This window comes from Ornithodoros turicata, chromosome 10 (genome assembly GCF_037126465.1).
Source record: "Ornithodoros turicata isolate Travis chromosome 10, ASM3712646v1, whole genome shotgun sequence".
NCBI classification, from domain to species: Eukaryota; Metazoa; Arthropoda; class Arachnida; order Ixodida; family Argasidae; genus Ornithodoros; species Ornithodoros turicata.
In genome coordinates this window covers 31,283,602-31,297,104 of record NC_088210.1, presented here as the reverse complement: position 1 = coordinate 31,297,104, position 13,503 = coordinate 31,283,602, and positions in this window count along the sequence as shown.

The window sequence follows — 13,503 nt, the reverse complement described above, 5'->3', positions numbered from 1 at the left end:
AAGCCTGCAGTATTTCCCCTTAAAAAAAAATCCGTGTGCTTTCACCAGAAACACCCGGATTCATCCAATAACCGAAACGTTTCAAAATTTTCATCCTCAAGTTGTTTCAAGCATCCCGAAACACTACATAAATAACACACACACAAGCACGAGTGCCGCGTGAAACAAAAAATAAATAAAATAAAATAACCCCAGACCAGGCACGCTCCACTCTGAATATTATTCCCTCTTTACATGCATAAGCCAGCATCTGGCGCCACTCTCTTCTTCCATCCCGTACTCCTCACGATGGTCTGAAGAAGATGCTCATATAACTCTCTGACCCGCGAAAGCCAGACTGACAAATCCGAACTCAATTATGCATAAGTGATCTACACGAGCAATCCGTCCACCAACATCACTCAACTTCTTTTCGCAGTCCGGCCAAAACAAAATTCGAGGAATATGGGAAGGAACAACCCGAGTATGATGTACGATGGGATGCTTCACTGGCTGTAGCCTTCCAGGAAGAAGAAAATAGAGAGGAAAACAAATACGGGAGGCCTCAACCCGAGATGTGAGTATTCTCGTCCGAAATGATGAAAGACCTTAGCTCTATATGTTCCTCGAGTATACTGCGACATTTATATTCGAGATGAAATTTGGTTCGTCAGCGCAAAATGTCGCGTGCGTGTGTGTATACAGATGCTTCGCTTGCACTATCATGTGCACTGCGTGTGTTTAGTGTTGACATTTATGGATGCCGAGGTTTATGTGTGTGTGCGGCGGAGTCGTGATGCTGAAGCTTGCTCAGCAATTGTTTAATCGATATGAGAGTTTGAGTTTCCAAGAAATCTGAAGGAAGGCACGGGAAGATTATATATACGGTGTATTAAGCGTAGTGACGGGCAAGGATGGAGGCAGAAAATGGTACAGAAAAAAAAAAAAAGTCTAGAAAACAAGCGAGCTGGTTGCACAGATCCACAAAAATTAAAAAAAATATACAGCGAGTAAGAGAACGAAGCCATATGGATGAGAAGAAAAACGACGTACGTTTTTTTCTTTTACAAATCAGTCAACCAATCAAAAACGTACCCTCTTGAGACCTTGTTCGCGTGCGTTTTTTTTTTGTTTTTTTTTTTTCTTCTTGTCCCTGGTCTCGGGTTTTTTCACTGTTGGAAATGAAAAATAATAATACTTGGAGGTTAATACGTCGAGAGGCAACTGAGGGAAATGAACGTGGAAAGTAAGTACTGGGTACATTATTGGAGATGTATGTCTGGCAGTGTGCAAGGAACAAAAAGAAGTGTATACTCGGCGAGTGCTTCGTAATTTTTGCAGCGTTATATTGCACTACCTTTTGCCACTCGAAATGGAGATTTAAAAAAAAAAAAGCTGAAAAGTGGAATGAAACACATGAAGAATTCTGTTTTCACGGTATGCCAATTTTTTAAAAAAAATGACATAATAGTATACCAAACGATCTTCAGCTCACGTTCGATCTTGGCACCCTTCCTGCAGAAATGTAATAAATGAATAAATAAAACCGAAGCAAAAATAAGAAGTGGCCAAAGAACCAAACGTCCCACGTGTTACATTCTTCGTGGTTTAGCTTTTTCTTTTTTTTTTCTTTTTTTACGCCGGTTACATTAATCAAATCCGAAGTGGCATCAACGGACACTCTTAAAAATGAGTTTCACCGCATAGCACGCAACTAGCCAACCATCACCTCGAATGATATCGTTATCTGCCCTGATTTGTTGAAAACGGGAGGCGTACGCCTTTTCTGTGACACTTATGCTGTTCATAATTGTCACAAAAAAAGGCGTACACCTCCCGTTTTCAACAAATCGGGGCAGATAACGATATCATTCGAGATGGTGGTTGGCTTGTAGCGTGCTATGCAGTGAAGTTCATTTCTAAGAGTGTAATATCGAGACTTTTACAAAATTCGAACTTCTCCAAAGGTACCCCGCTACGTTTCTTCCTCGACAGAGACAGACACCGGCGCACACACATACGATATTTCAATTTCCAACTTTCCTATCTATCCCATACCGTTACAAAGTCGAAACGCAATTCGAACAACCCTCACCACGTCACGCATAACGCCGCTGTAACACGAGCGCTCACATATACACGAACCCAATTACATCTCAAGAAACGGTGGCGCGAGTCTCTCTTTTAATACAATCTTGGCCACTTCCCACTTTGACTCTCGCACATTTTACGAGCTATAACCCACTCTTCGCAGCGCGCTAAGCAAAGAAAAAAAAACAAACAAAAACAAAAAGAAGCCGCCGCCATCATTGTGAATTTTGAATCACATTCCTTTACACCGGTTCCTTTCCATCGAACCGCCATAGGACCTCATACAAAAACCAGCGCCTTCTTTCGGAGATCATGCTCTCACAGTGGTTGCAAGTACTAGTACGTTACGTTTTTTACAACCGCATGGTGGCGCCATTACCAAGATGGGAATCGTTCTTCGCACGGTTCTCCTTTACGTTTTTTTTTTCTTTTTCTTCTTTCTTTCCTGAGTCGCGTATAATAATAAGGAAGATTGGGTTATCAAATGGCGTCGCGTCTGCTGCTGCAAAAGGCAGGTAGTAATGGAGTATTATCTGCGTAATTGCTGATGCATTCGTGTCTCGCGAAAGAGTGTATTCAGAAGTGAAGTGGAGTGGCTTCTTTTTTTGTTTCGAAGCGTCGACTGGAGTTGGGCGATTCGAAGGTGTAAAACGGACTTGTTCCGTGGTAAAGTCGCAGTAATTTTTCCCAGATACTTTAAGAATTGATACTTAACTTCTATTCCGAAGTAGTGGCGTAACACTATGTACAAAGTAGTAGTAAAGGTATGTAGTATAAGGAGTAGTAAAAGCAAAAAGAATATATATATATATATATATATACAAAGTAGTAGTAATAGTATAAAATAGGTTTTGAGTTTTTACATCGTAAATTATGGTTCCAAGAGATAGCGCTTAACGGCAAGTGTAAAGCTGGTTTCTCCGCATCAAAGGCCTTATGGAGGCAGAGCCCACTTTACGTTTGCCCGAATCATCTTCGCAGTGCGGTTACCTAAGTTGGCATGTTCCCATAAGATAATTTGAGTTGTTTGCATTAAAGTCACACTCTAGCTACTGCGTAAAACACGTTTGCGTACATATACCTCACCTCAGTACACGACCGATCGCAGCACATTGTCTTCGGTGGGTCTCTTGTTCGCTGCAAACACGAAGACAAAAACTTATTATTATCAATATTAAATTAAATAGTATTAAATATTCAAGTATTAAAGAAAGTCCGCACCGTTTATTTAATGTTGAGAACACTAATTGAGACAACATGGATGTGGCAAACGGTCGAAAGAAGACTCTAGGCTACGTCGTCGGAACGACAAAAAAAAAAAAAACAGTCTGTGGTTAATGCGTACAGAAGGTACTAAGCTCCTGTGACGTCATAAGGTATAAAAATATCCTCGTCTCCAACTTGAGACTGACCTATGCTGAATATCTCTCGGGCGAGCTAGTACATGTGGCCTCTCCTCGACACGTGACACTTCAAAAAATGGCGTCCAAATATTTTATTAAAAATTAGGACAAAAACTAACACGCGTGAAATTATTATTTTCCAACGAGGTGTAATAAAGAAGCGAAAAGAAGGGAAAGAAAGGAGAGCGAAAATGAAAGGGAGAGGGCGAAAGGTACGAGATTACGTTGAAATTGAAATTTCTATGAAGCTCCTAATGATGTATAACACGAGCGTAGCAACCGACCTTCCCTTCAATGTGATGCCTAACCCTCCGAATCCCTGTGTTCCCTTTCTTGCAAGACACCTTCGAAAAGCCAATGGCCATACATCGCTGCCAAAATCTCACACACACAACACATCGGAAACCTTCTACACACGCCAAAGATCACCGTTGCCTGCACGCCCATCTCTCGCGCCAAAAATAAATCCTACTTTGTACCAATCACGCACGTGACAGGTCTAGCCGTTAAGAAACCCTTTTCCTCCCTCCTCGACAAGCCAATGTAAGAGAGAGAGAGAAAGCAGCCAGGCTCAACAACAGCGACGTCTGGAGAGGTAATAAATCCTGGCTACGTCTTTGTTTTCGTTTCACAACGCGGAGGCGTCATATCGTAGCGCCATCTATTTCGCCAAACAGCAGCGCCATCTACGTCAGTGCTGATGAAGTTGAGGGCCCAACGCGTTGCATTAGCGTCGTTCATTCCAATTTTCGCTCCCACGAAGGGAGAGGAAGGAAGATGCCACAACACACACACACACACACTATGTGCTGTCACTTCTAATGCGTTCGAGCCTCGCTATGCGCGCGCGATGTGTGTGTGCCTTCAACCGAAGCTAATATTTACGCAGACGGTAAACAATGTCGGGTGGCATTCTGTGTTAGCATTCTATATTGGCTTGGCTTGGCTTGGCTAGGTTTGAGTAGCGGTTGGAGTAACCTAGTTTGACGCTGTGTTTTCAGCGGTTCAGGCACGAGGGCCGTTATGCGTGTTACAAGAGAGATAATACTGTTGTGTGTGTGTTTTTGTGCTTTCTTCTTCCAGCCGATGTGAACCGAGCAACGGAAGACATGACGCAACTACGCGTGAAAACAGTTTCTATTCGTTTCGCTGCGGCTGGCCTGGACGAATGGCCACGTCTGTATGGTAAGATGTTCCGGAACTTGTAAGTGTAATGTAACGTAATAACTAATAACGTTATCTAATGAGTTATCTAATATCGTTAACTAATAAGTTATCCTCAATGCTGAGTTTTCTGAAATTCACAGAACATTGCGTTTTTGTGTCCCAGCTTTGAAAATCTGCAATTCTATAATAGTTATGTTGTATACCACTTGGCTAGAAAAATCGATAACAACTGCATACTTTATGGACAAGTAGGATCTGAAACAACAAGCAGAAAACACTTTCCGCTTAGCGTCGGCCGCGATGCTCTTCATGTTATGAAACCACGAAGGGCGCTTCCCCGCGATACTCAGACGTCGTGCGGAGAAGACGGCTTTCGAAACATATTTTTGGAACTTGAGCGGGAGATAAACTTGAAACAGAAATTACCTAAAAATTGCCTCGCATCAGAACAATTTTAAGAAGACGAGACGAATCTGAGAACGTCGAACCTGAGTCAAGCACGGTCTACACAAGTGATAAGAAGATAAAAACATCGAAACTATTGTGTTTATTATATCACAAGCTTCCATGCAGTGGATCGCTAGATGCATTTCATCAGGTATCAATCACGTATCAGGTCATCAATTTCATCGGATACCATGACGAAATGCATTTCGTCAGGTATCAATCAGGTATCAGGTCATCAATTTCATCGGGTACCTGATGAAATGCAGTCCACTGCATGAAAGCTTGTACGATAATAAACAGAGTATATAGTTTCGATGTTTTTATCTTTTGAAGATAAGAACGAAGATAGAGCGTTATTCAGAAGTCATATCTGCAAACTTATCTGCATATCGCACCAAACAAGGTATTGACATCGTGTTGTAAGACTCTCAAACATGACTCTTTTCTCTTATTTATTTATTGTGCGCGCGCGTACGTGTTCTACACAATCGCACTGAAATCTCTCTTCCCGTGATCAACACACGAACGACGCAGCTTTTCCCCTTTCGCTTCTTTCCGAATGGTGGATTCACGTCACGTGACACGCGGGGGGAGAACGGGAGGCACGTAATGGCACGGTGGGTTCGGAACACACACTTTTATGACCGAGGTTCCGCGGAAACGCTGGCCTATAAAGTCGAATTGGTTTAGCGAGACTTCCGATCGAGATGTGTGCTGCCGGGAAACAGATGTAGCGCTCACTGTATCGGGACTCAGATAATGAAAATTGGAGACACTTGCACCCGTGCCGCTGTGTCGTTCCTGCCGCCATCAAACCCCGGCGATTTTTATGACCCCGACTTTGTAATCGTCGTCGAACTGCTGCCTCACGAGGGTTGAGTTGTTGAGAGAGAGAGAGAGAGGAAAGTACATGGCTGCCGGAGTAGGGGGGAATGATAAGACAAAGCAAAAAAAAAAAGAAGGAAAAAAGTGAAATGTTTGTACGACGTCGACTTCCTCGATTACGGAAAGTGACCTAATGTACGACGACGTCAGTGGTTTCCGTCGGGTTGGAAGCGACGCTTAAAAGATACAGGGAATGTCGGTAGATAAGGCAATTTGGTGACATAGTGTAAGTGAGAGAGAGAGAAAAAAAAAAGAGTAGGTGATTTGTTGGCTAAAACGGCCATATTGGGTCGTTTGGGAAATAGTCAGACGGGAAAAGTTAGTGGAATGAGACTGTTTTTTTGTACCTCTCTTTTTTATTGCAGCTATCCACTGGTACACGACGTACACGATGTTCGATACTATTTTTATCTGCGGACGAACGGTGAAATGTCGTATCTACGTGCGCGTTAAAACGATAACGCCGATGTTCGCTTGTTGAAACTGTATACTTAAACACTTTGTGACAGGAAGCTTCCTACTTAAAGATACGACACGGGCTATAGCTTGGTCGATGTAACTATGCAGGAAAACAATAATAGCTGAGGGATAGCGACACGAGTGAGGGTGGTAAAAACACTTATTTTGTGGGTGGGTAAATGGGAATAATGTGCGTGCGTTGTTCATCCTGTATTTGGCCCCCTGTATAGTTGTCGGGAAGGCCATTCCCATGTGGCACTACTACCCACACGTCGGGGCTTTTTATATATATATTTTAATTGCTATTGGTAAGTACGTTGCTCCTTGTATACGTCACTTTAAATGCAGGAAGATCGTGCCAGAAATCTTAGCCTATAAGAAAAATAAGATCACTAGAACTGCACTCCCACTTTTTCTCAAAAGTACGCGAACTTTTTAAACAGAACAACAACAACAACTTTATTGGAATGATGATGATTGGGGAGTTCCATCGCCAGGGGGCGTCACCCTACACCACACTCTAAAAACAGAACGTCACCGCATAGCACGCTGTGCGCCAACCATTGCCAGGAATGATAGGGTTATCGCTCCTGGATTCGAAGACAGAGAAGGGGGGTACGCCTTTTTGTTTCAATTATCGTACATCCAAACAGACACAAAAAGGCGTACGCCCCCTCCTCTGTTTGAATCAGAAGCGATAACGCTATCAGTCGTGGCAATGCTTTGCGCACAGCGTGCTATGCGGTGAAGTTTTGTTCTTAGCGTTAATTGCTGGCGGTATAATGTGGTGAAATATGCTAATGAGTCACCTCAACCGTGAGGACCGCAGTACTACTGTGTCCAAACATTGGGCCGGTATTGCAAATATTGGTCCAATATTGGGCTAAGATGTTGCGCTGCTTGGGTTGTCGCAAGCGGAAACGCCCACTGTGCTGTTTTCATTTTTTAAATTTCATTCCATGCGTGCTAGCGCCGCGAAGCAACTGTGGCTATGAGCGACGCATAGATATGGACAGATGGAGAGAGGACAGCAGGAAGGAGCGGAAAACAGGGGGGTTAGTATGCGGCCTGGGCCGACTTCATGGGGAACTGTGCCGACGTTCGTCCGGAAAGTCTTCGGAAAACCCAGGGAAAACCTCAGACAGCACACAGCCGGTGACAGGATTCGAACCCGTGTCTCCTTCCAATCTCGGCGTGGAAAGCGTTCATCGTAACCACTGTGTAACGAGAAGTGGTGGAGCCCTTAACCTTTCGTAACCCAATTTCCTGAAATTTATCCCCAACACTAAGAAGAAAAAAAAAAGGGGTGTGAAAAGGTGGTAACTTCTATAGTTACCACCTACACTCTAAAAACTGAACTTCACCGCATAGCACGCTCTGCGCCAACCACTGCCACGAATGATAGGGTTATCGCTTCTGATTCGAAGAGAGAAGGGGTGTACGCCTTTTTGTGTCAATTTGGATACATGGTAATTGACACAAAAAGGCGTACGCCTTCCTCTCTCCTCGAATCAGAAGCGATAACCCTATCATTCGTGGCAATGGTTGGCGCAGAGCGTGCTATGTGGTGAAATTCAGTTTTTAGAGTGTAAGTCACCATACACCGTAAAGGGTGTAAAATGGTGGTAAAAGCAACTATCATATATATCCAAATTACTACAAAAGGGCGTACGCCCCCCTCGTTCAGCGAATCAGAAGCGGTAACCCTATTATTCGTAGGTATAGCAGGTACACTCTAAAAACAGAACTTCACAGCACAGCACGCTCTGCGCCAACCATTGACACGAATGATAGGGTTATCGCTTCTGATTGGAAAAGAGAGAGGGGGGGGGGGCGTGCGCCTTTTGGTGGCAATTTTCATATATCCAAATTGCCATAAAAAAGGCGTACGCCCCCCTCTCTCTTCGGATCAGAAGAGAAAACCCTACCATTCGTGGCAATGGTTGGCGCAGAGAGTACTACGCGGTGAAGCTCTGTTTTTAGAGTGTACACTCTTAAAAATGAACTTCACCGCATAGCACGCCCCTAGCCAACCATAATCTCGAATGATATCGTTATCTGCCCTGATTTGTTGAAAATGGGAGGCGTACGCCTTTTTGTGACACTTATGCTGTTCATAATTGTCACAGAAAAGGCGTACGCCTCCCGTTTTTAACAAATCCGGGCAGATAACGATATCACTCGAGATCATGGTTGGCTAGGAGCGTGCTATGCGGTGAAGTTTATTTCTAAGAGTGCAGAACTTTGCAACCTTTTAGGCACAACATATGCGCCAACTATTACCCCCTAAAATGTGTAACTGCTCCACCCTTTTTTCTAAGAGTGAAGGTAGCATTCCTAAGCGCTCTACCGGAGTACAGCGCTTCAAGCTCATACCAACTTTTCGGATTCAGCATGCAGAGCCTATCTCACTCAATTCTAAACCCAATTTCCTCAAAGTACCAACTGCTAGCGGAAGCATCACTCTTGCCAACGAACCTACTTCCGAATCTGCATCGGCAGATCCCGGAAGCATATCGTATCCGGTCGGTACGGACCGCATTGGCACGTGCATCACAAAAACAGCGTGCGTGTAGGCGATAAAGCAACTTATCTCTCCCTAGGAGCCCATATCGAGGAGCATCCTAGGCGCTTCCATTTATCTTCAACGCAAGTTCTTCGTAGATGAAACAAAGGGATCAAAATAAAAGGCCGTTACCCAAACTTTTTCCCGTTCCGTGAAATAACAAACAGTGTGGAGTAGGGTAGAGTGAAATTCGTGCCCGTCTCTATATATCAGCCGTGTCTCTCTAAGAGAGGGAGAAAAAGAGGCAGCCAGAGTAATTGGTGGATTCGACGGATGGAAATATTTCTTACGTGGCTTTTGCGACGAGGTGGTAGTGGTGAATTAGAGAAGCGCGGTGTGTCATTTCTAAAACGGAAATGAATGTGCATTATTTATCTTTTTTGTGACTGTGCTTGTGTGTTTCTGTGACTGTGTGACCTCGCACCAATTCGGGTACACATTGTTGCGATGGGCTGTAGCAGCATTCCAACCTTTGGCGGTAACATTTTACTGGCAATATTTTTTGCGACGTACTAATGCAGTATGCGGTCCACGAATTGTATGTGAAGTCCGACACAGTGTGTGTCAGTTAGTGGCAGCTCCTGTAAAGCGTGCTTTCGCTGCACAGCAGCAATGTATGTAGGAGAAGCAACAGAAAAACATGATGTGCTGCGCTGCTGTAGTGGAGCGTTATGATAGTGAAGCGGGCAAATTTAATTCCACGCGCATGGGCTCTGTCTTTGGTGGCTGATCGAATCAATTACTCCATTGCAGGTATTCATCGTCGCGCTTTGCTACAAACATGTATGTTCTAAACTATATCTCCCGTTTTCAACAAATCAGGGCAGATAACGATGTCATTCTGGATGATGGTTGGCTAGGAGCGTGCTCTGCGGTTAAGCTCTGTTTTCAGACATATGTCGGAACAGTTCCCTTAGAAGTCGGCCCAGGACGCACATTCCCCTAGGGCGTTAGTCGCGACGTTGCCCACCTCTGTGAGGCCGACAACGGTGATCCCTTTCACCACCACCAACAGTGTTGGTTCCAGTGGCTTATCCAGAATCCCAAGCATAGAGGGGTGTTGGAAAAAACCGGGGGTGGGGTCATTATTATAATTACGTCATTACAGCTTAACATATCATTACCGACATCTGTCTAAACCTGAAATCGCAAGGGCGCCCGCTGTAGCGGGTACACAAGTGAAAAAGTTAGGGGGTGTCACTGAAGATTTGGGGGTGTTAGGGGGGTGTAGGGGGGATATATCACTGGTTGGTTCTGGTATAAGCGTATAACCGAACGGGAACCTGCACTTTCCAACAACCTTCTGCGCACCGTTCGCTCATCAGTGCGTTCAGAAGGAAACCCGACGCTTCCTCCTTTCCCGCAATAGATAAAACCTGAGACGCTCTCTCGCAATTTTCCTGTCCCTCCTTCATGACTTACGACTCGAGACTCGGTTCGAGACTGCGAAGATGTGGCCCGCGGGAGTCATTCCGCGCCGGTGAGGGTTGCCTTTTAGCGTACGCTCTCCCATAACAACCTTCCAGTGCTACGCTACACCCTTATCCAACACCCTCAGCAGTGCGCGTGCTTTTTTTTTTTTTTTCGTCCGGCAACAATTTTCTGCTTAGCCACTTATAACCGCCCCCCCCCCTTGAAATTCAGCCGCGATCAATTTAAGCTTCCCCTACCACTCATATTTCTACGCGAGGCGATTCTCATACATCAAAGTTCACCTTCCTTCCGTACGGCGCGAGGTTATTGTTTTTTATACGTATAAACCTATCCTCCTGAAAATGAGCGGTATATATTATCAGCTAACGTTACTCGTGCAAGTCTTTACAGCCTCCTCTTTTCGCGCGCGTACCTCCGTGTGTCTTGACGGTGTAAATCACGTGGTAAGGCGTCTAAGTAAGCCGTGTAGTTTGGGCTTGGTCATAAAACAAAAGTAAGTCGTCATAGTTTGGGATTACGTCGCTGTTTATTTTCCAAGTTGCTCTCCCGAAAGACTTATATTTTAGTACAGTCCCCCATGGGCACACTCTAAGAAAACGAGGGTGTGAAAAGGTGGTAACTTCTATAGTTCCCACCTATGGGTCAACGTAGCGTCTGATAAAGGATGTAAAACTGTGATAAAAGCAATTATCATATACTGAAATTGCTACAAAAAGGCGTACGCCCCGCCCTCGCTCATCGGATCAGAAGCGGTAACCCTATCACACGTGGCAGAGAGTGAGGTAGCAGGTAGAACTTTGCAACCTTTTAAGCACAACATGTGCGACAAATATTACCTCCTAAAAGGTGCAACTGCTCCACCCTTTTTTCTAAGAGTGCACATCTTTACACCAGACGTATCGAGGTGTCCTCCATAATAAAAGAAGGCTTGAGCTATGGTTGAAGACACAAAAACAACAGACACGACACAACCGTTGGCACAACAATTCAGTGGTTGTGCGGTGTCTGTTTTTGTGTCTTCGCCCATAGCTCAAGCTTTCTCCATTGCAGAGCTCACCAACCAGCTCGCCTGCATCTATGGAATATAGTATCGAAATGTATAGTATCGAGAATATTTCTTTTTGCAAAAATATACTGAGAAAAATATTTATTTTTGCAAAAATATATTGGCAAAAATATTTCTTTTTGCAAAAATATATTGACAAAAATATCTTTTTGCAAAAATATATTGACAAAATATTTCTTTTTGCAAAAATATATTGACAAAAATATTTCTTTTTGCAAAAATATATTGACAAAAATATTTCTTTTTGCAAAAATATATTGACAAAAATATTTTTTAAATAATTTGACAAAGCTATTCGGTAACAGCAACGCGAGGCGACTGTAGCTATGAGCGGTGCGCAGACCTACATTTTATGAGAAAAGGGAGCAGTTCTAGTCGGGAAGTCGAAAAGTGTATACCCCCTTGGGCTTGTTGGTATTCAAAAGAGAGAGAGAAGCGAAACGCTCAAATTAGACACGGACAGACAGAAAAATTCAACGTCTGTCTCGCGTTGTTTCTGTCCTTCCGTGTCGACATGGTCCGAGCGCCTCAAACTCTTTCGAATTGTAGCCCTCTTGGAGGGCTAGACGCATTGTTACAAGCATTTAGCCCCTTTTCGGGCCTGAATACGAAGAAGGTTATGGAAGTTTGGGGGCCATTTGCAGTACTGCGGAGTAGATTTCGTGGTCACAAGAGTAAAATGGGGAGTTATTGATATCTACACTCTTTAAAAAAAGGGTGTACTTTAACTCCTTTTTTTTTTGCCACATATATAACACCCTTTTTGGAGAGTACAATTACGCTCAAAAGGGTGTCTCCTCACTCCTTCAAGGGAGTAGCATAACACCTTCTCCCTGCCGGGGAGTACTATTACTCTCCAGTAGGGAGAAAGGTGTTATGCTACTCCCTTGAGGGAGTGAGGAGACACCCTTTTGAGCGTAATTGTACTCTCCAAAAAGGGTGTTATATATGTGGCAAAGAAAGGAGTTAAAGTACACCGTTTTTTCAGAGTGTAGACGACTAGAAGCTGCAAAAGTCCCCCCCCCCCCCCCCCAAGGTTACTCCCTTTTCTTTTTTTTTTTTTTTCTTCAGAGTGTGGAAAGCCTGCGGAAGAGACCTGGAGACACCTGGAGACGGCAGAGCCGCCTCCAAGCTGAACAACACCAACAAGCTGAAGCTGGCAGGATTTGAACCCACCACCAACCGTCTTCAGATTCTGTATGCACACGGCCTCGAAGGCTAGTGACAGCCATCTTTTTTCTTTTTCGATGCACAAACAGTGCTCGACAGGGGGCGCCGTTGGAGCCACTCAACCACCAGGTTCGCACGCGATTTTTCCGATTCAACGGCCGTCTCTTTTCCATTTATTCCGCGCGTGTGTGTGTGGCTTTCATCATTCATGAGTTGCAAACACGACAATAATCGTCGCCTCGAAGGCAGTCACGACAGGGGCGTGGCCCTACATCGCACGCAACGCCCCTAATAAAACTCTCCGCTTCACCGGCGTGCTCCTGACGTGCCAAAGACCCGATGTTGTAGTTCGACAAAGAAGGAAGAAATAGTGTTGTGGCATTATACTTGTTTACTATCTTTGTCTTAGCCTATAGTCTTGCACTCTTGCTACCGGCACTATATTGATAATCATTTAGAATATATCAGTGCAGTATAGTAGTTTTTGAGATGTAGTGTCAGTGAACAGGTTGTGAATCGTTCGCTGAGGATATTATAGGAAATTCTAGTCGTGGAATAATAATATAATCAATAATAATATCAATATATCAATAACCATAATATATCAATAATATCAATCAATAAATAAATAATAATAATAATCAATAAGCCTGCTTTCGGTATCTTTCTTCGTGTTTCTTAACTAAGCTCTGGAGTTAGAGTGAGCAAGAGAGAGAGAGCAGAGAACGAGGGCTGGAAAAAAAGTTGAAAGAAAAAAACGTAATAAATGATTTGATTTGAACTCGACACTTTGAGCATAACGTTTGATTATCTCACGGAAGTCCTTTGCATTTAGC